The 23,825-nt window shown below is 50.6% G+C and overlaps 2 long non-coding RNA genes across 2 annotated transcripts in view; one reads left to right on the top strand and one right to left on the bottom strand.

Moving 5' to 3' along the window:
* Window positions 1–1,803: 1,803 nt before the first annotated feature.
* LOC139074084 (uncharacterized) lies at window positions 1,804–19,833 on the top strand. Its single transcript, XR_011523459.1, has 9 exons — window positions 1,804–3,944; window positions 11,744–11,849; window positions 12,100–12,268; window positions 12,708–12,752; window positions 13,124–13,499; window positions 16,040–16,217; window positions 16,432–16,616; window positions 18,035–18,053; window positions 18,188–19,833. It is a non-coding gene; the product is annotated as an uncharacterized lncRNA (long non-coding RNA).
* LOC103554462 (uncharacterized) overlaps window positions 10,847–23,825 on the bottom strand; it is a 21,742-nt gene continuing 8,763 nt past the window's right edge. The window contains exons 2-3 of the long non-coding RNA XR_011523460.1: window positions 15,031–15,247; window positions 10,847–13,349 (exon numbers count right to left, since the gene is read on the bottom strand). This is a non-coding gene — a long non-coding RNA (uncharacterized lncRNA). The remainder of the gene's footprint in view (window positions 13,350–15,030; window positions 15,248–23,825) is intronic.

The following is a 23,825-nucleotide window of genomic DNA, read 5'->3' as shown; positions in this document are numbered from 1 at the left end:
TGATTAATGAGATTCTTTGACTAATCCTGAGCTAATCCTGTTTGTTGATGGGTCATGCTGTAAAAATGGAAGAGGGAATTTCCAAGCTGGTTATACTGGTACTACCCAATCTTGAGAGGGAAAATCTCCCACAAGCTACATCAGCCCAGCTAGCAGAGCCGCACGTCCTTGCAAGAGCGTGCCAGTTATCAAAAGGACAAAGTGTTTTGCTTTGTAACTCAAACTGCTTACTTTATTTCTTTAACAATGAAATAGCAATAACAGCACAATAATTTAGTTGTAACAAAGACATCAACAGCGCAAAATAAAACCAAAGCTTCAGTTCAAATTAGTTGTCTCCTTTAAACAGGAAAAATTACCATTATTAGTCTAATGGTTCTCAAACTTTTCCGCACATTTGAGGAATGGGGGGAAGGAGGTGGATTGGTGCTTTAACAAAACAGGCCCAAGGCCCACCTCACAACAATGATAAATGAGAATCTCTCTAGAGCAGCATGCAGGCAAAGATTTCTGAAGTGTTGTCAGTGTTGAGAACTACAAGTCTCAAGTAATAAACAGGGGCCGGCCCCGTGGCTGAGTGGTTAACTTTGTGCCCTCCGCTCTGGCGGCCCAGGGTTTCTAGGGTTTGGATCCTGGGTGCGGACATGGCACCACTCTCAGGCCATGCTGAGGTGGTGTCCCACACGCCACAACTAGAAGGACCCACAACTAAAAATACACAACTATGTACTGAGGGGCTTTGGGGAGAAAAAGGAAAAATAAGATCTTAAAAATAAATAAATAAATAAAAAATAAAGTAATAAACAGTAAAAGTCATGTCCTCAAAGCAATTCAAAACCAAGAAGTTAAAAAAAGAAATATGCTAAGTTTCTTTCCTTTTATGCTGGGAAAAGGGGGAGGGAAGAGCCTACTCATTTTTCATTGGCCTTTATCCATTTTTGATGGCCCAAAGTAAGAGTTTAACAAACACCAAACATTAGAAGTTATGCAAACATGCTACCCAAATTGAAATTCTCACTACTTCACATTTAGAAAGCTCTTTTAAAACAATACTGGCTTTCAGAAAGAATGCCCCACATTTGAAGTTTGCACAGATCTTTAAGTCAGCTATTCGTTCAACTAAGAAGAGTCAATAAAATATATTAGAAAGCACTTAGTAATAACAGTTGTCATAAAACAACATTCATTTCATATACCACGAATTAACTTTTTGGTGCAGATGAGAGGAATATTTGAGTGTGTCCCACCTGTTTCTAAAACTGTCAGAATTCCTTTTCATAAGATCAATATCTTGAACTTTAGACTCTAACATAAGATTTTTGTTAAGAATGCATACACGTAGGCCAGCCTGGTGGTGCAGTGGCTAAGTTACCACATTCTGCTCCAGGGGCCTGGGGTTCACCAGTTCGAATCTGGGGTGGGGACATGGCACAGCTTATCAAGCCATGCTGTGGCAGGCATCCCACATATAAAGTAGAGGAAGATGGGCACGGATGTTAGCTCAGGGCCAGTCTTCCTCAGCAAAAAGAGGAGGATTGGTGGCAGATGTTAGCTCAGGGCTAATTGTCCTCAAAAAAAAAAAAAAAAAAAAATGCATACACAAAATACTTCCCCTCTCACTGCCATATATCCTTGATAAATCCCTGGTGGGAGATTCAGTAGTGACTGCAGCCCTTTATCTTTAAAACAACTTTTCCTCATTTTTCAGGTTTGAGAATGATATCACATCAAGCATGGAAAATAACTTTCTCCCTTAAGAACACGTAAATGCAGAAAAACCCATTTCTTCAGCTCCTTCTGTCAGGACTCCATGTTGACCTCAACCACTTCATTCCTGCCCTGAAGCACTGCTTCTGCAAGGTTGTCTTCAGGAACATCCTCAATGTCTGCCAGATCAGTAGGCGGTGAAGGATTCCTCCAGCACTGGAAGGTGTTACTGCCAAAATTCTTCCCGGAGCTGGCCCGGTGCGGGGGTGGCCCCCAGCCTTCCTGCGGGGGCTCTGCTCGCCTCGCCCCGTCGTCACCACTGCCCCTCGGGGCCCGCTGGGCGAAGCCAAAGGCTCAGTCATAGCCCCCGCGTCGATTTTGCGCTTTCGGGGAAGCTCGGGGACGCCGAGGGGCTGCCCCGGATGCGAGGCCCCGGGTGGCAGGATCCAGAGCGGTGGCGGCGGCTCCTCCGGAAAGCCGCAGAGCGGAAGCCGCTTCCAAGGCGCGTGGAACGGGAGAAGCTCGTCTGGCCGTGGGCCCCGCAGGCTCGGGCGGAGCCCGCGGGCGCAGGAGGCAGAGCGCGGAGAGCTGGTGGGGGCGCAGCGCGCGCGAGGGCGACGACCATCTCCGGGCCCAAATTGTTAATATTTATGCTGATGGCTGGTATGCCTTTAATACCATTGTCCATGATTTGGGGATATTATGGAAACAAAGGGGTTTTCTTATGTCCATTGGGACCCCAATCAAAAACGGACGTTAAAGACATTCTGACTGCCAGTCTCTTAGCTTCTGAAATTGCTGTCGTTAAAATTGAGGCCCACACTAAAAAGCCTGAATCTGAGTATCAGGGAAATGCCTCAGCTGACTTATGCAAAGGCAGCTGCAACAGAATCTATGACGGTTGCAGCACACGTGGATGAAGTCCATTCTGCCTCTGCAAAAAAATGAACCATTGCCAGACTTTTGCCGTCCTGATATCCTTGCAACCTGGCAACAGTCTGCTCCTGAATCAGAGAAATTAAAATGGACTATGCGGTGAATAGTCAGGTTACGGGAAACTCAAGACAGCCGCTTGGTCTTCCTGGCTCCCTGGCAAACCCCACTTTTGGCTTTTGCATTCCTGCACTCACATGGTGCATTTAAGATGATTCAAATTATGGATAAACATGGTGAGGAGAATCCTATAAAGTTGCAAAAACAGTTGAACACCAATGTCTGACCTATCAGGTCCGCAATCCTGGAAAAACCATTTTTGTTCCCAGAGGCGTCAAACCTCCTCCCTCTGGACCCTTCGAGCACCTGCGGTTGAACTTCATTCAACTGCCACTTCATCTGGGTTGTCAGTATGCTCTTGTTATTCTATGTATGTTTTCTAGACGGGTTGAAGCCATTCTCTGCCACAAGGCTCATGCCCTTGCAGTGACAAAGAAACTGTTAGAAAATGTGTTTCCCATTCGGGGTATACCTTCCACAATCTCCAGTGATCAAGCCACCTACTTCATTGGGCAAATCATACAAGCCTTAAGGAAAACCTTACAAACCTCTTGGAATTATCACTGTCTTTTACCTTTAATCATCGGGCAAGGTAGAGAGAACTAATGAGAAGCTCATACTTAACATCTCTAAACTTGCTGCAACTACTGGACTCCCTTGGCCTAAGGTATTGTCTCTGATCTTGCTGAGTGTTCACAGTACCCTCTTGGGGAAACCTAAACTTACTCTGCATCACATAGTCACCAGTGCCGATTGGTATACAACTTTCTGCTGATCCCTTGTTGTCCCGTGCTAGAATGACCAACTACTGTAAGTCTTTAATGTCTTATGCTACAGCCTATCATCAACAGGTTAAAGAAGCTTTCCTGGATCCCAATTCAAAGGATCCGCTTGGTCACAGACTGGAGCCCAGTGACTAGATATTCTAGAAATGTCATCAGAGGAAAACAGGCCTCAAACCCTGTTGGAAGGGATCTAACCAAGTGCTGCTGACCATTGACATTGCAGCAAAACTAGAAGGTATTAAGCCTTGGGAGCACCTCTCACAACTAAAGAAGGCTCCGCCTAACATCTGGGCCTGTGCAGATGCTAGAGACCTCCAAACTTCTGGACTGGGCCAAAATGGCCATTGTTTTAGAGAAGCAATTGTTTGAGAAGTCAGCAGGAGAGTGGACATCCTGATTACAAAGACTGAGGATTGTCAGTGCAGATAATCCATAATCAATCTGTAAATCAACATTGGGGTGAGTTTATTTTCAGCCACATCTGAGGACTAGCCTGGGGCCTTCCTGCTCCAAGGAAGGAAGGGTAGCAAAGAAGTAGGGTCTACAGAATGGTTATATACAGTATTGGAACAAAGAGCATACATCACATATGTTAGGAATGTCCCATTTACGATAGTCACGAGACTGCTCTGTCAGCACAGCGATTGATGGACACAGCAGGGTGGCAGGTCTGTTGTCTCGAGCTGGGTGGTCACAGGTGGGTGCAGCAATCAATTCGTAGCCTAGGGAGAGATGCTTATCCTTAAAGAAATGCCAATGTGGGAGAAGTTGCACGTTTATCTTAAGGACATTTGTCCTTGTCTTTGGGACATAGCAAATGCTTAAAGCAGATATACAATGCATGCTCAACAGCCACGTCAGGCCCTTTTGGAAAAACAAGGCCAGGCTGAATTAGTGTACACCAAATGGCTTCCTCATATACTCCAATATATCCTATTGCTTGCCATTTATTTATCAGGATTGTGGACTTTCTGAAGATAGAATCAATAGTCAATCAATGTTTAGCCAAGACTAGCTCTCTGCCTCCAACTCTCATTAAAATTCCTTGCAATACGACCTCCCTTCTTTGCCTTTAAAAGCCCCTGACTTTTACTCCCTAGTGGGACACTATTTGGGTTTCTACCCGAATCCATTCTTCTCAAATTGAAATTCTTTTTTAACTTTTAAGATTTTATTTTTCCTTTTTCTCCCCAAAGCCCCCCAATATGTAGTTGTATATTTTAGTTGTGGGTCCTTCTAGTGGTGGTACGTGGGACGCCGCCTCAGCATGGCTGGACAAGCCGTGCCATGTCCGCGCCCAGGATCCAAACCGACGAAACCCTGGGCCACCAAATTGGAACGTGCGGACTTAACCACTCAGCCACAGGGCCAGCCCCAAATTGCAATTCTTTGATTCTAAATAAACGCTCTGCCTCTTAAACTGGTTTCTGTTTTTGTAGGTTGATAATACTAAAGTTTGGTCCCCTTTTAAAAATAACTATGTGCCAAATCCCTACTTCCTCCTCCAGCCAAAATTTCAACCACATTTCAGTCTGGCTTTGCCTGAGGAGTCGCACCATGTTTTCCAAAGTGCTCATAGAGAATCCATAAAAAAGTGCATAAAATGTTACGGAGGAAATTACACAACAATCAAAAAACCTTTACAGACTACCTAAGGGGCTGGCCCGTGGCCAAGTGGTTAAGCTCTCACTTGCTTCAGTGACCAAGGGTTCCACCGGTTGAGATCCTGGGCACGGACTTGGCACCACTCATCAGGCCACGCTGAGGCAGCATCCCAAATGGTACAACCAGAAGGACCCACAACTAAAAATACACAACTAGGTACTGGGGGGCTTTGGGGAAAAGATAAAAAAAATTGGCACTAGATGTTAGCTCAGGTGCCAATCTTTAAAAAAAAGAGTACCTAAAGACTGGAATGCTAACCCTATGTACTAAAAATGCCAATTATCTCCTTATTCATCTAAACATTCAAAGAAATTCTAATTAAAATGCCCCCATAGAAAGCCTTTGGCTGGAGGCCGGCGGGTGCTGGAGTGGTTAAGTTCCCACACTCCGTTTCAGAGGCGCAGGGGGCCCAGTTCGGATTCCAGGTGCAAACATGGCACCGTTTGTCAAGCCATGCTGTGGCAGGTGTCCCAAGTATAAAATACAGGAAGATGAGCACGGATGTTAGCTCAGGGTCAATCTTCCTCCCCAAAAGGAGAAGGATTGGCAGCGGATGTTAGCTCAGGGCTAATCTTCTTCTTCAAAAAAGAAAGCCTTTGGCTAGAACGGATCACCATTGATGGGCCTGTGAGTCTGAAGCAGGATTTGACTTGATTAAGTCCAGTCACACATTAGGCCTTGAGTTCAGAGATGATGTGGGCGAAGCTCGGTGCACGCATCCTGTAATGGAAGCGGACAGAGGCTGTGTCTGCACTTCCTCCCAGTTAGATCCAAACAGCTCTGGTTCCCCGTAGCTGACAAGTGACCACTCCCTCAGTCACATTCTGTGCTTATGGGGACTAGAGGGGACAGTTATTGCCTGAGGACCAGTCCCACTACCCCATGGCTGGCCTCACGGCCACAGCAAATGCAAAGACAAAAAAGAACACAAGGGTGCCAGGACCCTGTGAACCTGCTTGGAGGCTCTAGCGCCGCTGCTTGTATAACCCCGACAAAGGCGGGAACTGGAGAGAGACTAGATGCAGACTGAGGGTCCACATGCCCCTAGCAGGAGGCTAAGTTCGGGGCTGCTGTCTGGTGGTTTTTCTCATGGGTTTCCTTGAGTTGGAAGGAGGTTCCCAAGGCTGCAGGTTCTACCTAGAGCTGGCCCTCCCCTGCCTCGCTGTGCAGCGTGGGACGAACTGCAGCTCCTCTCTGGGCCTTGGCCCATCGGTACACAGCCGCCTAGGGAAAAAACGGCCGCTTCTGTGCAGGCATCCAGCACCAGCGCGGAGCTGAGGTCTCCTCGCCCACCCTATTTGCATAACGCGGGCTCAAGGTACGTCCCGGCATGGCTAACGCGGATCGGCGTCGCCGGCTGGGTGATGTGGCACGCTGCTCGCCGCGCTGCAGCCTTGCTCCGCGCAGGAACCGGCCCTCCGGCCTTGCTTTCCAGCCCAGGCCAACCTCGCAGAAGAAAGAAAGGCCAGGCTCGTCCCCTGACAGCTAACTGTGGAGCTGCTTTTACTGTGTGCCCGGCACGGAGCGGGCGCCGGGGCCGCGGGGAGAATCCGACTCCGTACCTCTCCTGGGGGTGGGGGTGGGGATGGGGGTGGGGATACTGAGCGTGGCGCAGACCAGTGACCTGCCCAGTGACCTTTGCACCAAGGTTGCGGAGCCCAGGATGCGGGGCCCTGAGCCGGGCAGACCCAGCCCAGGAGGTTCTGGGTCCGGGAGGCTTGGAGTGTGGACTGGTCAGAGATGAGTCCCGACGGGCGGGTTGTGACCGACCCTGAGTGGCCGGGTTCAGGAGATGGGGCGTTACCTATAGACGGAGTCGCGCTTTAACGGGAGCCCTGAGCCCCAACCCCGCCCCAGAGGGGATCCCAACCTGTTAAGTGTTCTCTCGCCCCGTGCGCTCGCCCTCCCAGAGCCAAAAATCGCCGCCGTCTCTAAATGCTTCCCCTTCTTTGTCCTGTCAGCCCCCGGGCCCGCGCTCAGACAGGAGCGCCCTGGCACCCCTAGGCTCAGGGCCCGCCCCGGACGCCCCGTCCCGCCCACTCCGTGAGAAGCACCGGCTGAGAGGTGAGGACAGGTGCTCCCGCAGGGCGCCGCCAGCCCTCCCTGAAGCCGCTGTCCAGCCCGCGGTGCTGAAGCGTCCTGAACCCTGCCGCCAGAGAACAGGGCAGGCCCCGCCTGGAGCTGCCATTCCCAACTCCGCAGACTCCAAGTCTCGCCCACGCTGGCCTAATAATCTGCAAAGATGCTTGTTTGCCTCGGCAGGTTTAAACTGGAATCGCCTCCGAGATCCGAGCTTCCCTGAGGAGCCACACGAAGGGCCACCGTTTGTCCAGGAGCCACACGCCTTGGGAGAATGGACAGTACTGAATTCCTGTGCTCCATCCTGGAACCAGCAGGCGTTCACGCACTATGGACATCTCCACTGCCCGCTCCTGACTTGTCCCATGAGTTGTGTGGGAAGACTGAGCCCAGGGAAGGATCCACTCACTTTTCAGGAACTCAATTCTTCCCACCTGTATCCAAACCCGGCAGGCCCTGCTACCTGAGGGAGGTGGGGTGAGACAATCCCTGGAATTCCTCCCATACACATTCCCCACAGTTAAGATGTCTCTCCCTCCACTCTGGATGACCCTCAAATTCTGTGGATGCCCACAACCCCTTCCCCCGACCCAGTGACCAGACAGGCAGGAGAGATCAATGTTCCCAGAGAAGAGCTCTGCAACCTGGAGTCTAGAATCTTGTTCTTGGAGGAGTAAATGACATGGTTGCCCAATGAGTTGAACATAATCATGATGGCAGAGATATTGGGCAGCAAGAAGAAGCTGGGTACAGGTCCTGGGGCAGAAATTAGTCCAGAAAAAAGAGGCCAGTAGAATGCCAGCATGAGCAGCCAGATGGCTGCACTGGTGCCCAGGACCAAGCCCACACTGGACCTACCATGCCTTGGCTTGCCCCAGGACCCCATGGGTGACCATCATGGCAGCCCGGGGCCCAGTTGTACCTTCTTAGCATCAGCCAAGGCTCAGTTCAGGCTAGGAGAAAGATGAGTCACCAGTCAAGGAAAAAGGGTTTTGAGAGGGCACTCCAGAGGAGCTGAGCTTGTAGCTGGCACTCATTTGGCAGAAGTGAACGTCATGTCTTGGTCTTTGGAGATGCATGAAAGGACCCAGATCCAGTGCCTACATTGACAGGCAACTCCCAATTAAGGCTCTCCAGGGTGTAGAGAGCATTCTGGCTGGACATGGCTCTCACCCCACCTCCCTCAGGTAGCAGGGCCTGCCAGGTTTGGATACAGGTGGGAAGAATTGAGTTCCTGAAAAGTGAGTGGACCCTTCCCATGGGCCCATGCACCATGTCAGGGCTTACTTCACACCATGGGGAAGAGCAGATGGTGGCCTCGGGATTATTGAACCAGAATGAGGATGCTTAAAATTGATTATTGTGCTGCATACTGAATTGTGTTGCTGGACCCTTGAAGCCTGCCCCCTCTTCTTATCCAGGGTGCCTGCCAGTACACCCTGGATAAGTGTCTGCAGATGGGCAGTGCTGCTCCACCCGCTGAGGGGACACATCTGTTTGGGACAGGTGTGGACAGTCAACCATGAGATGGGAAGGTCTAATTCCACCCACTCCCCAATGCATAGGTCCCCTGCTGTGTCCCCCATGGCAATGGGTTAAGAACTAATGTCTTCCTGGGCATCATAGTGACCCCAAGAGGCAGACAAAGTGGATATTAGCAAACAATTAGGAAGATGGGAAGACAATGGGGCAGAGAAGGCGTGGGACAGTCACCAGAGTCCTAGAGAAAGCCCAAAGACTAACTTCTGGAGTTCGGCTCACTGCAACACCCTCCTCCCTATCCCCTGATCTCCACTTCATCTATCAAGGAGCTGATGCTAATAGAGCTCCCCTCAGTCAGATCCAAACAGCTCTGGTTACCATGGTAATTAACAAACCACCACTCCAGGCTTTCAACAACATAATCCTGGGACAGGAGGAGGGCTTTTTTTTTTTTTTTTTTTTAAAGACTGGCACCTGCACTAACAACTCTTGCCAATCTTTTTTTTTTTTCCTGCTTTATCTCCCCAAATCCCCCTGGTACCTGGTTGTAAATCTTAGTTGCAGGTCCTTCTAGTTGTGGCATGTGGGACCCTGCCTCAACGTGGCCTGGCGAGCGGTGCCATGTCTGCGCCCAGGATCCCAACCAGCGAAAACCTGGGCTGACGCAGCGGAGCGCGAGAACTTAACCACTCGGCCATGGGGCCGGACCCAGGATGAGGGCTCTTGTAATCTGAAGGTCAACATGCTACCCTTTGGCTGCCCCCACAGCCACAGCAAGGACATGAACAGTATCCAAAGACGAAAGAGATTTCTGGGCAGCCCCTGGGGAAGGGTGGGGGCCCTGGAGGAAATGCAGGTGTCTTCGAGATTCGATTGCATCCCGCACACGCCAGGCCCTCAGGCAGTGAGCCAGAAGTGCTGCTTCAGCTTCTCATTGCAGTAGTTGATCCACAGCTGTGCCAAGCTGTCGTTGGGGAAGAATGTGAATCCAAACACATCCAGCAGGGCTGGCAGAAGGAGAGACACTGAAGGGCCACTGCAGGGGACCACCAGAGAGAGTCTCCCTAAAGCCCAACGTGGCAAGGCTCCTGCTAAATCAAATGATTAGGTGTCCATGTGAACTCGAAAAATTCCGCAACCTGGGTGAGGCTGGGAACATCACACTGGGGGGTGTACAGAGCAATAATGACCCCTATGCGCACGCTCAGGGTGGTCCCTGTCGCCTCTTCTGCCCCCTCTGTGAGCCCAGAACGGGCATAATTGGAGGCTGAGGTTGAGAAAAATCTCCCAGAAAGTTAAAGAAAGTTACAGAATAGATGGGGGAAAAAAGATAAGGAACTTAGATGATTAACTTCATATTAGTAGGGGTCCTACGAAGAGAAATGGTGGAGAGGAAATTATTAGAACTATTTTTGTTATTTCCCATAATGGAAGAGCATGAATTGAAAAGTTGAAGGTCCTCATACCTCATCTCCACAGAATGAATGAAAATATACCACACAAGGCACAGCACTGACAATTTTAACAATACTTATGGATAAAGAGAAGACCCTAAAACTTTCTGCAAAATGAAGTAGTCACACACTAGGAACTAGGAATTGCTAAGGCAACACTGGAAGAATAAAGAAGAAAACTTCAAACTCTGGAGGGAAAATTATCTCCAACATAGAATTATATATCTATTCTGAATATCAACCAAGTTTGAGGGTAGAAAGAAGATGTCTTTAGATATTCAAGGTCTCAAAATTTACCTTCTATATACCTCTACCAGGAAACTACCAGAAAATGTGCTCCACAAACACAAGGAAATGAACTAAGAATGAGGAAGCTATGGGACCAAGAAAAGGGGAATCTGTTGTAGGATAGGATGGAGAGGGCCCTGGGGATCCTTGGATGAAGGGGCAGAGATGCTCTCAGGGGACAGTAGCATGGCAGCAGCACGAGGCAGCTGCCAGGCGCAGGAGGTCTGAGAGTCCCAGGATGTCTGCAGGAGAAAAGGGGCCAGAGGGACACAATGTGAATGCCGGCATGCATGATGGGTATTTTCCAGCTCTGGTAGTCAGGTTGGAATGAATTAATCATACGTACATAGAAACAGAATAGAGTCCAGAAACGGACCTACACTATATGGTCAATTGATTTCTTTTTAAATTTTATTTATGTATTTATTATTTAGAGATTGGCACCTGAGCTAGCAAGTGTTGCCAATCTTTTTTTTCCCTGCTTTTTCTTCCCAAATCCCCCCAGTATATAGTTGTATATTGTAGTTGTGAGTTCTTCTAGTTGTGGCACATGGGACACCGCCTCAACATGGCCTGATGAGCGGTGCCATGTCCGCGCCCAGGATCTAAACCAGCGAAACCCTGGGCCGCCGAAGTGGAGCATGAGAACTTAACCACTCAGCCACAGGGCCCACCCCTGGTCAACTGATTTTTGACAAATGCGCCAAGGCAATTCAATGGGGAAAGAACAATCTTTTCAACAAATTGCCATATAGAGAAAAATTAACTCAAAATGGATCATGGAACTAAACATAAAGAGGTAAAAATATAAATTCTAGACGCAAACACCGAAGTGATAAAGAGTTTGGGTAAGAGTTCTTAAATGTGATATGTATGAACGATAAAAGAAACTAAACAAGTGAAAAATACGTTAATTAGTAACTAGAGGAAAAATGAAACATTTTACAAAATAGGAAATTTAGTCCTGTTGCTTTACAAGGCTCTGCTGTGAACATTTACAGGGTCATAATAATGGAGACGCTGCTCGTTAGCTTAATTGGAAATTGTTGACAGCGTAGGGGAAGGAAGTAAAGGCCAAATCCTCAACAGAGAAACAGTGAATAGATGTCCAAAATTTAAAACTCGATAAGCAACCGTAGAAGCAAACGATTTCAAGATACGGACATAAATACTCCAAAACAGCAGAACGATTTGAAAACAGCTGCCTCCGGAAGGAAGGAACTGGGTGGGATGTGTGGGACAAGGATGCTGTTTTTGTCATAAGACTTACAGTACTCTTTTTCTTTTCAGCTACTACCTGTGTTACTGAGATACAAATAAATTAAATTTAAGGCCACACCAGAAGGCCCCTGAGATCTCCCTGTGTGGGCCTCAGGCCAAGTCCCGCCCCAGTCAGGTGAGCGATCCTGAGAGACGATCACAGTGGGCACCACCCAGGTGTCTGCATTCTGGGGAAGTCAGGCTTCGTCCTGGGAGCTGGAGTCTGAGCTGCTTCATTGCCTGGCCTGACGTAGGTCTCCGAGATGCCTTCTCCTCTCATCCGTGCTTGGCAACCAGCCCCTATCCTCACCACCTCCAGCACTGCTGTCAGTCACAGTACTTCTCATCCTCCTGTCCTCATCTGTTTCCTTGACTCTCCCTTCCAGGGAATTGGGATCCCCCAGAACGCCTGGAAGATGTCCCCCACTCTCCCACCTCCAGTGCCTGGCCCAGGGCTGGCACACTGCAGGAGCTCAACTCTCTTCTGCGTGGATGTTGGCAGCCTGGGTTCATGGACGAAGAAGGTCTTATAAAAGCAGAAGTGCCAGGTCGTGAGTAAGGCCCTGGCACGTGGTCCCCTCTGACCAGTTTGCCGCTCCCCATCTGGCTTGTACAATATTTTTTTATACCAGCTGTGGTGCTGCCACCCAGAGGCCCCACTGCCACCCGAGGAGCCTCTCTCCTCCCCTTGCTGATCCTCAGCCCTTGTGGGAACAGATATAGGTGGAATGCCAAGGAGAGGCAGGCAGGCTACCTCAAGAAACCCTTTCCCACAAGTAACCCAGTTAACTTCTGGGGTCTCTGAGCACATGCCACACATGGCACCAAGCACTGTATGTGCACTGGCTTTTTAACATACTCAGAGGCGATTTTAAGGAGAGGGCACTGAGGCTTGGGCCTTGGGGTGGGCGTGCCAGGTTGTGTGTCCTGTGTCATGCCTTGAGCCAAACCCAGATGTTCACCCAATCTCAAGTCAGAAACCTGTCCTTCACAGGCAGAGGCCCAGCACAGCTGGAAAAGGGCCCTTGGCCTGACCCAGGTAAGGTATGATTTTGTCTGCGTGATCCCCAATATGTGAGCCCAATCACCCTGTTGTCCCTGGAGCCACAGGTACATGGCAGGGTATTCCTGGAGCCCCCAGGCCCGGGAGTGGAAGTGGGGAGCAGAGAGAGGAAGGCTGTGAGGGGAGGATATGTATAGACCAGATAATGTAAGATTTGGATTCAGTTCTGCCTGGACCCATACTGGGCGTGGGGTAAAAACACAAGGGAGTAAGGTCCTGCGCTCCTGGGAAAGACCCAACACACACCCCGAAACAGAATCTTAGGGTCAGGGGCATTGGGCAGAAGAATGTCACATAGGAGATCGGAGCAGGCTTTGGAGGGACACTGTCCTGTGTTCAAATCTCAGGTACAACACTGGAACACGTCCCTTCACCTCCTCTTCCTCAGTTCTCGTCTAGGAAATGGCACCTCCTCAGGCTTGTGGTTACGACTGTCCCAGCCCAATCGGCCTTGGACCACCAGGGGCTGAGCCGTAGTTTGACCAAGTCGGGATGACTGGTGCTTTGCAACGAAGGAGACCACACACCAGCAGACCCACGGAGCATCTCACCAGACAGAAGAGAAGAGAGTTCCTATGGTATTGGGGGGAAGAGTGGAGGTTAGGTGAAATGTCAATGAAACATTTTTCTTTCTATAGCCTCAAAACACAGGAGGATGTGCACGAAGGTCTGGGCCATGAAGTGTACCCGGTGTTCTGCTTTCCTTGGAAGCTAAAACTTAAGGTAACTGTGGAATACTGCATTCAGAACCCCTTATCTGAAGCTTCCCACCTGGGTGGGAATTGAGGCTGCTACCCTGTGTCAGAGTGTCTTAGATCTTCCAGACAAGAGTGGGATATATCATCCTTACTGGTATAATTCCAAACAGCAAAGTTTCTGATGCTCTGAGTTTAGAAAAGAAAATGTCTCAGTCAGTGAGAAAGCAGTAGAAATTCAAAGAAGGGGGTGGTTCTGATACTTGTGGCTACAGCATGAGCAGGGGAGAAGTACGGTTTCCTGTTCACTCTGCAGCCGGCTTTGCCTCGTCTATTACACCAGCTGGGTGAACGGCAGGGCAGGTGTTTACTTTCAAATCTGAGCTAATTTTCACTTCTTTGGGATTCCATGAGATGATGCTATGTAAAGGGCCTGGTACAGGGGCAGGCAGTAGAAAGCGCTCAATAAACTTCAGCTATGATTACTAGCTGTGAATTATCAACTATGTTATTAGGATAATGATGGCCTTATGCCCAGACGTAGGAGCCCAGAAGAGTGGCACCTAACCCAGCAGTGGGTGGGAGATTGGGGAAGGCTTCCCTGAGGAGGTGAGGACTGACCTGACTCTTACGAGATGAGTAGCTTTTAACCAAAGAAGGAAAGAAAGGCAATCCAAGCATAGAGAACAGAAGGAGAGAAGGCACAGAGGTCGGGTGTGCAAGAGCATCTGGTGCGAGGCAAACGTATTAGAGGTGAGACTGAGATGAAGTACGTGGGGCCAGAGAGGTGAGCTTGTTTGTCGGGATGACTGATTTCATAGGGGAGGAAACAGGGTGAGGGCCCCTGCACCCTAGATGATGGAGCTCAGCCACCTCTTTGAGCTGTGGGAGAGAAAGCTGAGGCCCACACAGGGCAGTGGCTCTCCTAAGTCGCCCTGCAGGGAGGGAGCAGGGCTGGGACTTGAACCCTGCACTTCTGCCCCCTCCCATGCCACCCCCCTGCCTTCCCCTCCCTGGGAACCCTGGCCTCTAGTGGACTCTGTCTCTGCATCCTTTGATAGGCAGCTGATGCTGAGAAGGCTCTGCAGGGACTCTGGGTGCCCCTCAGTGTCTGCTGAGATTAAACTCAACACAAAATAAGGCTTAATCAACAGCCTGGGCTCCCAACCCCCATCCGCCATGGAGAGAAGGGTGGGAAAAGTTCCCTTCTTGCCAGGCCTGAAAAAGCTGCAGCCTCTCTCCCTTCACCTTTACCCTCCCCCCGCTAAAAATCCTCCTGGGCTGTTGAGGGAATCCTGGGGGATTGAACAGAGCAGGCAGAGGGCTGGAGGTGGTCACTGAGGCATGATGGGCCTCCTCGGCAGAGTGGGCAGGAGAACCTTCTGCCTTTAAATGTTTTGAAATAGCAACAGATATAAAAAGCACAAAAAGATGCCTGCAACGCAGATGGCACATGTTCTCATCTGGCCCAGCGACACCCCCCTCCCCAGGTCCGAGGCTCACACCAGCAGGAGGCTGGGACTCGAGCTTCTGTGGACTTTCCAAGTGTGTTTACTCACATTCCTGTGGGCCCCTGAGGGCCCTGCTGAGGTTCCCAGTGTCCACAGAGGAGGAAAAAAGGCAGCCCCTGACATCCAGAACCGATTCGACGTTCACAGTTACACATCCATGTGGCTACAAACCGGTCTGACACTCGCAGCCAGGTCATTTTCTTCTCCTCTTGGATGCAAACAATCACAGAATACCAACCTCAGATAAGGTTAGACTTAGACCATGCTAAAATGAGACAGAATAAGGCCACTTCATAAATTTGTCTAAGCACAGACAAAAACAAGATCACCGCGCTGCCACCCATAAAATACCAAATAAAACCCTCTTTTGGCTAAAATGAGTGACTGGAACTTTTTCTTAACAGTTTTTTTGAGATATAATTCACATACCATGCAATTCATCCATTTAAAGGGTACAACTCAATGGCTTCCATTGTGTTCACAGAGCTGTCCAACCACCACCATGGCAAATCTAGACCATTTCCATTGCCCCAAAAAGACACCCTGCACTCTTAGTCATCTCCGCCAAATGCCCCCATTCTGTGACAGATTGTGACACATCCATACAATGGGATACTTTTTAGCAAAAAGATATGAACTACTGATACCCACAACAACATAGATGAATCTCAAAATAATTATGCTGAATGAAAAAAGCCAAACTAAGAGAGAGTACATACTGTACGATTACATCTATCTAAAACTCTAGAAGATGCAAACTAAACAGTGACAGAAAGCATATCATTGGTTCCTTGGGAATTTGGAAGGGGAAAAGGGACACCGAGTGATTACAAAGGGCCATGAGGAACGTTGGGGGGTGATGGATACATATGTTCTCTGTCGTGTTTGTGGTGATGGTTGTGCAATGTATACACATCAAAACTTACTAATACACTTTCAATCTGTGGTTTATCGTATGTCTGTTCTACCTGAATAAAGCTGTTTTGAAAAAAACCCTCATGTGATCTGCCCACCATCCTTAGGTCATCACTTTTATTGGCTTTTTTGAATATGGCAGAGTCACGTCATGGACGAATTCAACTGAGGATTTGCAAACAAAAAATAAAGAGAAAGAGAAATGATTTCAACGTGGACGGGCAGTTCACCCCTTGCTATTCCTGGACTGAGTGTGAGGTGGGAGGTGCGACTCTGCTGGGCTCTCCGCCAGTCTCAGCTCCTGGCTGCCTCTTAAAAGGGTAGGTATTTCTCCAAGCTTGAGGGCAGTATGAGGTATTTTTTAAAATAACTTTTGCTATTTGTGCTGAGTGTAGAACTTACCCGTTATGAAGAGGTATAATATAGCCTTCCCAGAAAAGAAAATACGGCTCAAACTTTTAAGTAAAGCTGGTCTCACGGCAGCAACAGGTTACTAATTGCTCTAATGACACATTCATTTTTCTCCCTGGTCAGTTTCAGGAGGAAATTATTAGCCCTGCTTCCTGGTTAACCTGCAAACACACTCAGAGGCCACATGCAAAGACTGAGTACCTGACTGTCCGGCCTAACCAGGCAGGAGGGCAATGGAGAGAGACTTTGGCATCAGACAGACCTGAGCTGGAATGCTGGCTCTGCCACTGCTGGCTAGGTGGCTTCATGTAAGTCACTGATCCTCTCCGAGCCTTGCATTCCTCATGTATAAATGGGGTGACATCACCAAAAAAATGACATTGGTAATATGGGGCCAGTGCTGCCACGCAAAGCCAGTCCAATTAAAGGACTCCAGCTGTTTGCAGATAGGTGCTGCAAAATGTATTAGAACAGATTTTGGTTCCCAGGTTCTATTAAGAGGTCTGAAGAGGGGCCAGCTCAGTGGCACAGTAGTTAAGTGCACACGTTCCACTTCGGTGGCCTGGGGTTCACTGGTTTGGATCCCGGGTGCGGATGTGGCACCGCTTCGCACGCCATGCTGTGGCAGGCGTCCCACATATAAAGTAGAGGAAGATGGGCGTGGATGTTAGCTCAGGGCCAGGCTTCCTCAGCACAAAGGGGAGGATTGGCAGCAGATGTTAGCTCAGGGCTAATCTTCCTAAAAAATAATTAATTAATTAATTTAAAAAAAAGAGGGCTGGAGAAATCTAAAGTTATAAGGAATGTTTCTGGGCCCAGCCCTGTGGCTAGTAGCTCAGTTTGCACCTCCACTTTGGTGGCCACGGGTTCATGGGCCCAGAGCCCAGGCACAGACCTACACACTGCTCATTAAGCCATGCTGTGGCAGTGTCCCACATACAAAATAGAGGAGGATTGGCACAGATGTTAGCTCAGGGATAATCTTCCTTACCAAAAAAGAAAAAGAAAAAGAAAAAGAAGAAAACATTTCCTTTCTAAGGTCAAAGGACTGAACAGTGTGTGAAGGAAAAGCTCTTCTTCCAGGCTCCTTGTTCCCGGAGCTCCTTGCAGTGCCCCCAGTGCAGACTAGGCCCCTGGGGGCAACAATCCGCCTCTGGCCTCTGGTACTGGCCCTGGCCAAGGTGCCCATGAATATGAGGAACCTAGTGCTCCAGGCCTGCCTCCAGCTTCCCTTGGCGGCCTCAGTGATTCCACTGCCCAGAGGGTACAACACAACGGGGCTGGGGTCACATGCATCAGAGCACTGCCCACAGGAGGTCGTGTGTGACTGTGACGGGATGGTCACCCTGCTCCACCACAGCTCCAGGCCCCACTTACCCCACCCTCCAGCGCAGGCAGCAAAGCCCAGGAGCCCACAGGGAGGAGGGTGGAAGCTGGGCGAAGAGCCGGCCTAACGCTGCTGGGGAACGCAGAAGCCTGCGCTCGACCAGGGCTGTAGCTTTGGACTATTTGTATCAACACAGCTAGACATTTTGCAGAGCCGCTCCACTGTAAACCTGCTAAGTGTTCTGGCATCCCCTCTGAATTTTTAATCCATTTCACTTCCAGAGAATTATTTTTGTTGACAGCCTGTTCGCTCAAATGGCACTACATCTAGTAACTTTTGTTGTTGCGATTTGTTTCTGTTTTTCCAAATTTTATTACTCTAATGTATCTCCCTCTCCAGCTGAAGAAACGGTGACCAGGTGAGTAAACGTTGCAGAGCCATGGTGTTTGTGTATTACGGACAAGCAAGAAAGAAGAGGAGTGTGTTTGGAGGGAGAACCCCAGAGTTCAGGGGTGTGGAGAAATAGTCCCCACCCCCCAATGTCGCTTTCAGCACGGCTGGGCCGCTTACAAAGGATTTCTTTTGAAAACCACCGCTTCCGAACGGAGACTGAAGGAGCGGCGAGAAGACGAACGAGGAGTTTTAGCGACAGAGCCAACACCGGGCACCGCGAGGGGGCGCCAGATGAGAGGGCGAGTTCAAAGGCGGCCTCGACAAGTCCTAGACCCGATGGCAGTGAGGAGTGAGGGGACCGGGCACCCGGCGGCCGGACAGCGCATTTGGGCTTCCAGAACCTCGTGCAGATGACGGGGCTCCCCGGCTCCTTCGCTCTCCCGAGCCCCCGTCTTCTCTCCCAGTTCCCACCCAGAACCGGTCAGCACTCAGCAACACCGGGCAGGGAACACCAATCACAGGCAATCCTCTGGTCCTGCTTTGTGCTCAAGCTCCAGAAGCAGAGCATCGTGCACTCGATCTGTGGAAGGTCCTGGGCCCGATGGAGGGATCCGTGCTAAGTTGGAGGACCTTGCTCCGTGGCTGCCTCTGGGCGACCGAGTTTCCTTGGCGGGAAAGGAAGTTGTCCTCGAACAGTTCAGGTCCTAAAAGAACACTATCCCTGGCCCTCCGCCTACCTCGCTGTGTGGCTTAGGATAAATGAGCTATTCTCTCTAGGTCTGTTGCTCCACCTATAAAATGAATGAGTGAGATAAAAGGGTCTCTACAGTCCCTCGTTTATCCTGGCCCTGCAAACCCAGGATCAGCGTCAGTGTCGCTTGGAGTGATGTCAGTGCTCTTACCCTGGCTAGGGCCGTGTGAAGCTTTTCAAGCAATAACATGCACAGCAGCCAGGCCACAATCATCTGGGGGAACTGATGCACAGGAAAAAGAAAAATGGGACTTGTTCATCGGTAAATATTGTGCTCCTCTTGTGTGTCTGGCACTGGGTTGGCACTGGGTGCTCAGGGAGAAACAGGCATGACCCTGCTCCCCCAGTTAAGGGCTGTGCCTCCCTCATCAGACTCTGAGCTCCCCAGGGTGGGGGCTCTACTCTCATCAGGCTGCCCTCATCAGGAAGGAGGTCGGAGACCCCAGAGCTCTGCTCTTTCCTCTGCAGTGTCCACCTGGTTGCTCCACAGAGACTCCCAGGCCTTTTCCCACACCTCACTCACCCAACCCCAGGACTGCATGGGCCTGGGCTCCCTGTGGACTCCCAGCTGAGCCATTGGCTCTCTCCCACCCACAGATCTACAGAGGAACCAGTGCAGACCAGAGGCTCCAGTGGCACCTCCCCAAGGAAGTGGCCTTCTCCTGCCCAACACTGAGAGGACATTTGAAGTTTGGGGAGCCCCTCTCAGCACTCAGAGTCAGCAGGAATGTACCTGACCACCCTCTGCACCTGACCTGCCTCCCCAGGCCTGCCACCTGCTGGCATTCTTTTGCAGAGGTTTGTCTTCCCAGATAGGTCATGCTCCATTGAGCATCAAAGCCCCACCAAGAAAAACATCTGTAAGTCCAGGAGAGTATCTGCGAGGCATCTGAAGTCAGACTGTCTAGGCTCAGACCCTGGCTTTTCCCTCTGTGACTGTGTGATCTGGGCTCATGATTAAACTTCCACTAGCCCCATCGGTGTACTGGGCATTGTCACAGCACATACCTCATAGATTGTTGAAAGGATGAAATTAAACGATGCATATAACTTGCTTGCATTGTGCCTGGCAGAGTCATGAAGTAAGTGGGCAGTATTGGGAGCTGCTATTATTCTGTTGTGATTGTAGTCAGCAGAAGAGAGGTCCTTCCTGGGCTAGGCTCCAGCCCCTGAGAAGATGCCCACTTCGTGGCCTCTCCCGCCCCCTCAGCTTCTGGCACACGGGAGGGGTTTAATAGTAATAACTTGTGCCTGAAGCAATAACAAGGGCATCTGGACACTGTCCTTTCCTAGAAAGATTGCTCTGTCATGGAGCATGGATGAGAAAGGACAGAAGACCAGAGACAGGGGGATGAGTCAGGTGGAGGGCCCACAGGTGCAGAGGGCCAGGTGGAGGGGCAGCTGGGGAGGGTTGGGAGGTTGAGAGGAGTGTGCCTAGGGCCCTCTCACTGAAAGCCCCCTGCGGTCATCGAGTGGAGAATCCCAAGGGCACATGAGGATCCTGGCCTGGGGACCCCAATCTCAGGGCTAGAAGGGTGCCTGTAGTTGTCTGATCCAGCCAACAAGCCCCTGGTCGGTCCCCATCCCTTCCAGAGCTGCGGTCTCTCTGCAGTCTTCCCTGGACCATGCCTGCAGGTCCTGCACAGCACCACACCCCACTCTATCCTGTGCGTCAAGTTCAACGCCAGGACAGGCACAGACCATGCACCGGGAGGAGGTAATTAACATTGGACCCGGCCCCTTTGCACAGAGACTAGCCTGGCCATGGCCCTGGCCTAACGAGGAGCAGGACCATTAGCTCTGAAGGGGGTGGCCAGGGGTGGGCTCTCAAGCTAGGTCTGGTACTGCAGATGTCTGTTCTCCCCTGCTGGGAGGGATGCCAGGTATGTGGTGCAGGCTATGTACTGCACAAGAGCCTAGGCAATGAAGTGATGTGGGCTTCAACCCAATGTCCCCTAGGCAGGAGGCATCTTTTCCAAGCAGCAGAAAGGCCCCTTCTCTTATCAAACCATTCACAGGCTCTGTGTCTGACTGGGGTGGGGGTGGGGTATGAGCCTTCCTCCACAGACCACACCAAAAAAAAAAGCCCGTACCCATTAGCAGTCACTTCCATTTCCCCCCAACACTGCCAGCCCTAGGCCATCACTAATCTACTTTCTGTCTCTACAGATTTGCCAATTCTGGACTTTTCATATAAATGGAATTATACAATATGTGGTCTTCTGTGACTGCTTCCTAGCTAAACGTTTTCAAGTTTCATCCATGTCGTTGCATGTATCAGAATTTCCGCTTTATTACTGAATAATATTTCATTATGTGGACATATCACATTATACTTATCCATTCTTCAGTTGATGGACATTTGGATTATTTCCACTTTGTAGCTATTATGAATAATTCTGCTATGAACATTCATGTACAAGTTTTCCCCCGAACATGTTTTTATTTCTCTTGGGTATATACCTAGGAGTGGAATTGCTGAGTCACACGGTAACTCGGTGATTAACCTTGTGAGGAAATGCCAGCGGTATTTGTGCTTCCCCCAGATCACACTGGCAGTGTGCTACCCACACCAATCCTCTCAGGTGCCAGTTCTGCAGGTGTGACCCTCCCCGGCCACTGCCACCGGGCCCCAGCACCAGCGGGGACCCATCCGGCTCTCAGCAGTTCTGGCAGGCATAACCAATAGATTGATCCTGCTGTTCCTCAAGACCTCGGAAGCAGAGCCTGGTTGCACTCGACCAGCATCCGGCCCAAGACTGGGCAACTAGGGCTAAGTTTGGTGGCTGTGTTTTCTGGCTGTCTCCTGGGTCGCTAGGATATTGAGTTTTCTGAGGATGGAAAGTGATTTTCCCCGATCCATTCACGTCTTAGAAAAACTCTGACGTGGCCCTCCCCTACCTCACCATGAGACTTAGGACAAATTGCAGCCCCATCTCTGGGACCGTAGCCCTCTCTGTAAAATAAAATGCGAACGTCCCGAGATCCTGAGGTTCTCCCGCCATGTCATTTTCCTAACACTGCCAGTACATCCTGCAACTGGTTAAACCTGAATTGGCGCCAGTGGCTGGGTCCTGGGACAGTCATTTCCTGAGACCCTCCCCAGGTGATTGTGAGCCACTGGCCCATAGGAACCCACCTTTCCTCAGTCCAGGCCACCCACCCTGAGTAAAGCAAGACAAGGCTCATTCATTGACAAATGTTTGTGGAGCTCCTACTGAGTAGTTCTAGGGGGGAAGAGCCAACCTGGTTCCTGACCTGATGGAGCTCAGGACCTCGGAGTTGGGAGAGACTGACCAGGGCAGAGATGAGAGACCTGTTGAGTAATGTCTGTCATGAGAGCAGGGAGCCTGGGCCAAGGGCCTGGAGCTAGGGAGACTCTGCCAGCTTGGAGGGGTTGGGACTGAGACATTTCAGACCTGAGGGGATGTACAAACTTGTCCAGGAAGGGTGGTCTGGGTAGATGGAATCAGAAATTCAAGGAGACTGAAATAGCCAGGAGGTGGACCCTGGGACCTGCTCCTGGGGACTCCCTGTGGAGTGGAGGTGGCCAGAGATGAGCTGGACAGGTGGAGTGTGATGGGCCTTGAATGAGAGCTCAGGAGATGGGGTGTTGTGTAGAGATCGAGTGTAATGGGAGCCCTGGGTCTCATCCTGGCCTGGGTGCGGAAAGTGGGGACCTGTCCAGGTTTCCTGCACCACTTGCGCTCTCCTCCCACAGCCATAAACTGCTGCCCATCTCAAGTGCCCCCTGCCCACCTTTGTCTGCTCAGCACCGGTCGCATTCTGACAGGGGCGCCCCAGAGGTGCTGGGGATGGTGCGGCTGCTGGAAGGCCCTGGCTGTGAGGTGGCTCTGGTCCTGCGAGACACATAATCTGACCCCTAAAAAAGGCTATTTACATGGTTCCTAGAAACAGTCTACAACTACCCTCACTGTCTCTAGGTCAGCGCAGCCGGACTGCTCTGCCTCCCTCCCCTGAAGCAGCCCTTCCACACCTCCATTTCCCCTCAGAGGTGCGCTACTCTTTCTTTTCAACCTGAGGCGGGAGGTGGAGACTTCACACCTGGGCCCATGGGTGCCCGAGGACACGGGAGTCAGTGTCTATACTGGAATTCCAAGCGAACCAGAAGGAGCCTCGAGGGCCATGACCAGGACTCTACATTCAGCCCCCCGGCTCCGTGGTCCTGGAACACTAGCCTCCTCAGGTTAGCTCGGCTCCAGTTCCCTCCCTCCCTCCTTGGGTACAGGTCCCCACTCAGGCACAGGCCCCAAGCCCCATGCAGCCTCTGGGGCTTGAGGCCCTGGCCAGGAGCTCGGCCCTGCTCGGCCGCAGTCCACATGCTTCCCAGGGTAAAGCTCGCAGTGGGGCAGCAGAGCTGTCACTGTCCCTTCTGAGGTGCTTCTGCCGGCACCCCAAGGGTGCTGTCCATCTCATGGTGCTGAAGCTCCCTCCCATGACTTCCACCCCCTACTAGGAGCCACGTCGCCTTCTGCAGCCTCCACTCAGGATCCGATCTGAACTCCAGAAGGTGTTCATACTGGTCCAATATCCCACATAGATCATCATCTGCATCAACAGTTCAGACCATCACCAGTTTGTACTAGAAGCAGGCAGGATGTCTGAGCTTGCTTGAGGAGGCACAGAGAATGTCCATGACCTGACCAGACTCAGGCATCTGGAGAGAGGTGGACAAAACTCAAATCTCATGCTCTCTCCTGGCTCTGGTAAGAACTCACACATTATAGACCTAGTCCCTGCCCACTCCAGACCTGTCCTATTAAATATGTGGGGAGACTGGGAAGGTTTCCCTCAGTTTCCAAGGACTCAACCTCCTTAGGGCATCCAAGCTGAAGAGACCCTGCTACCTGCCAGGCAGGAGAGGAAAATCTCTAGAATTTCTCCCACGCACCTTTCACACAGTGAATATGCCCTCCTTTGATTCTGGGTGACCCCCAGCTCATGTGGATGTCCCCATCCCATGCCTCCCCAAAGTATTGGCAAAGAGTAAGGTGCCAGCTGTTCCCAATGTAGAGTGCTACCACT

The sequence above is a fragment of the Equus przewalskii genome, chromosome 10, assembly GCF_037783145.1.
Source record: "Equus przewalskii isolate Varuska chromosome 10, EquPr2, whole genome shotgun sequence".
NCBI lineage: Eukaryota > Metazoa > Chordata > Mammalia > Perissodactyla > Equidae > Equus > Equus przewalskii.
Note: the sequence above shows the minus strand (reverse complement) of the source record. Positions and strands in the feature narration are given on the sequence as shown.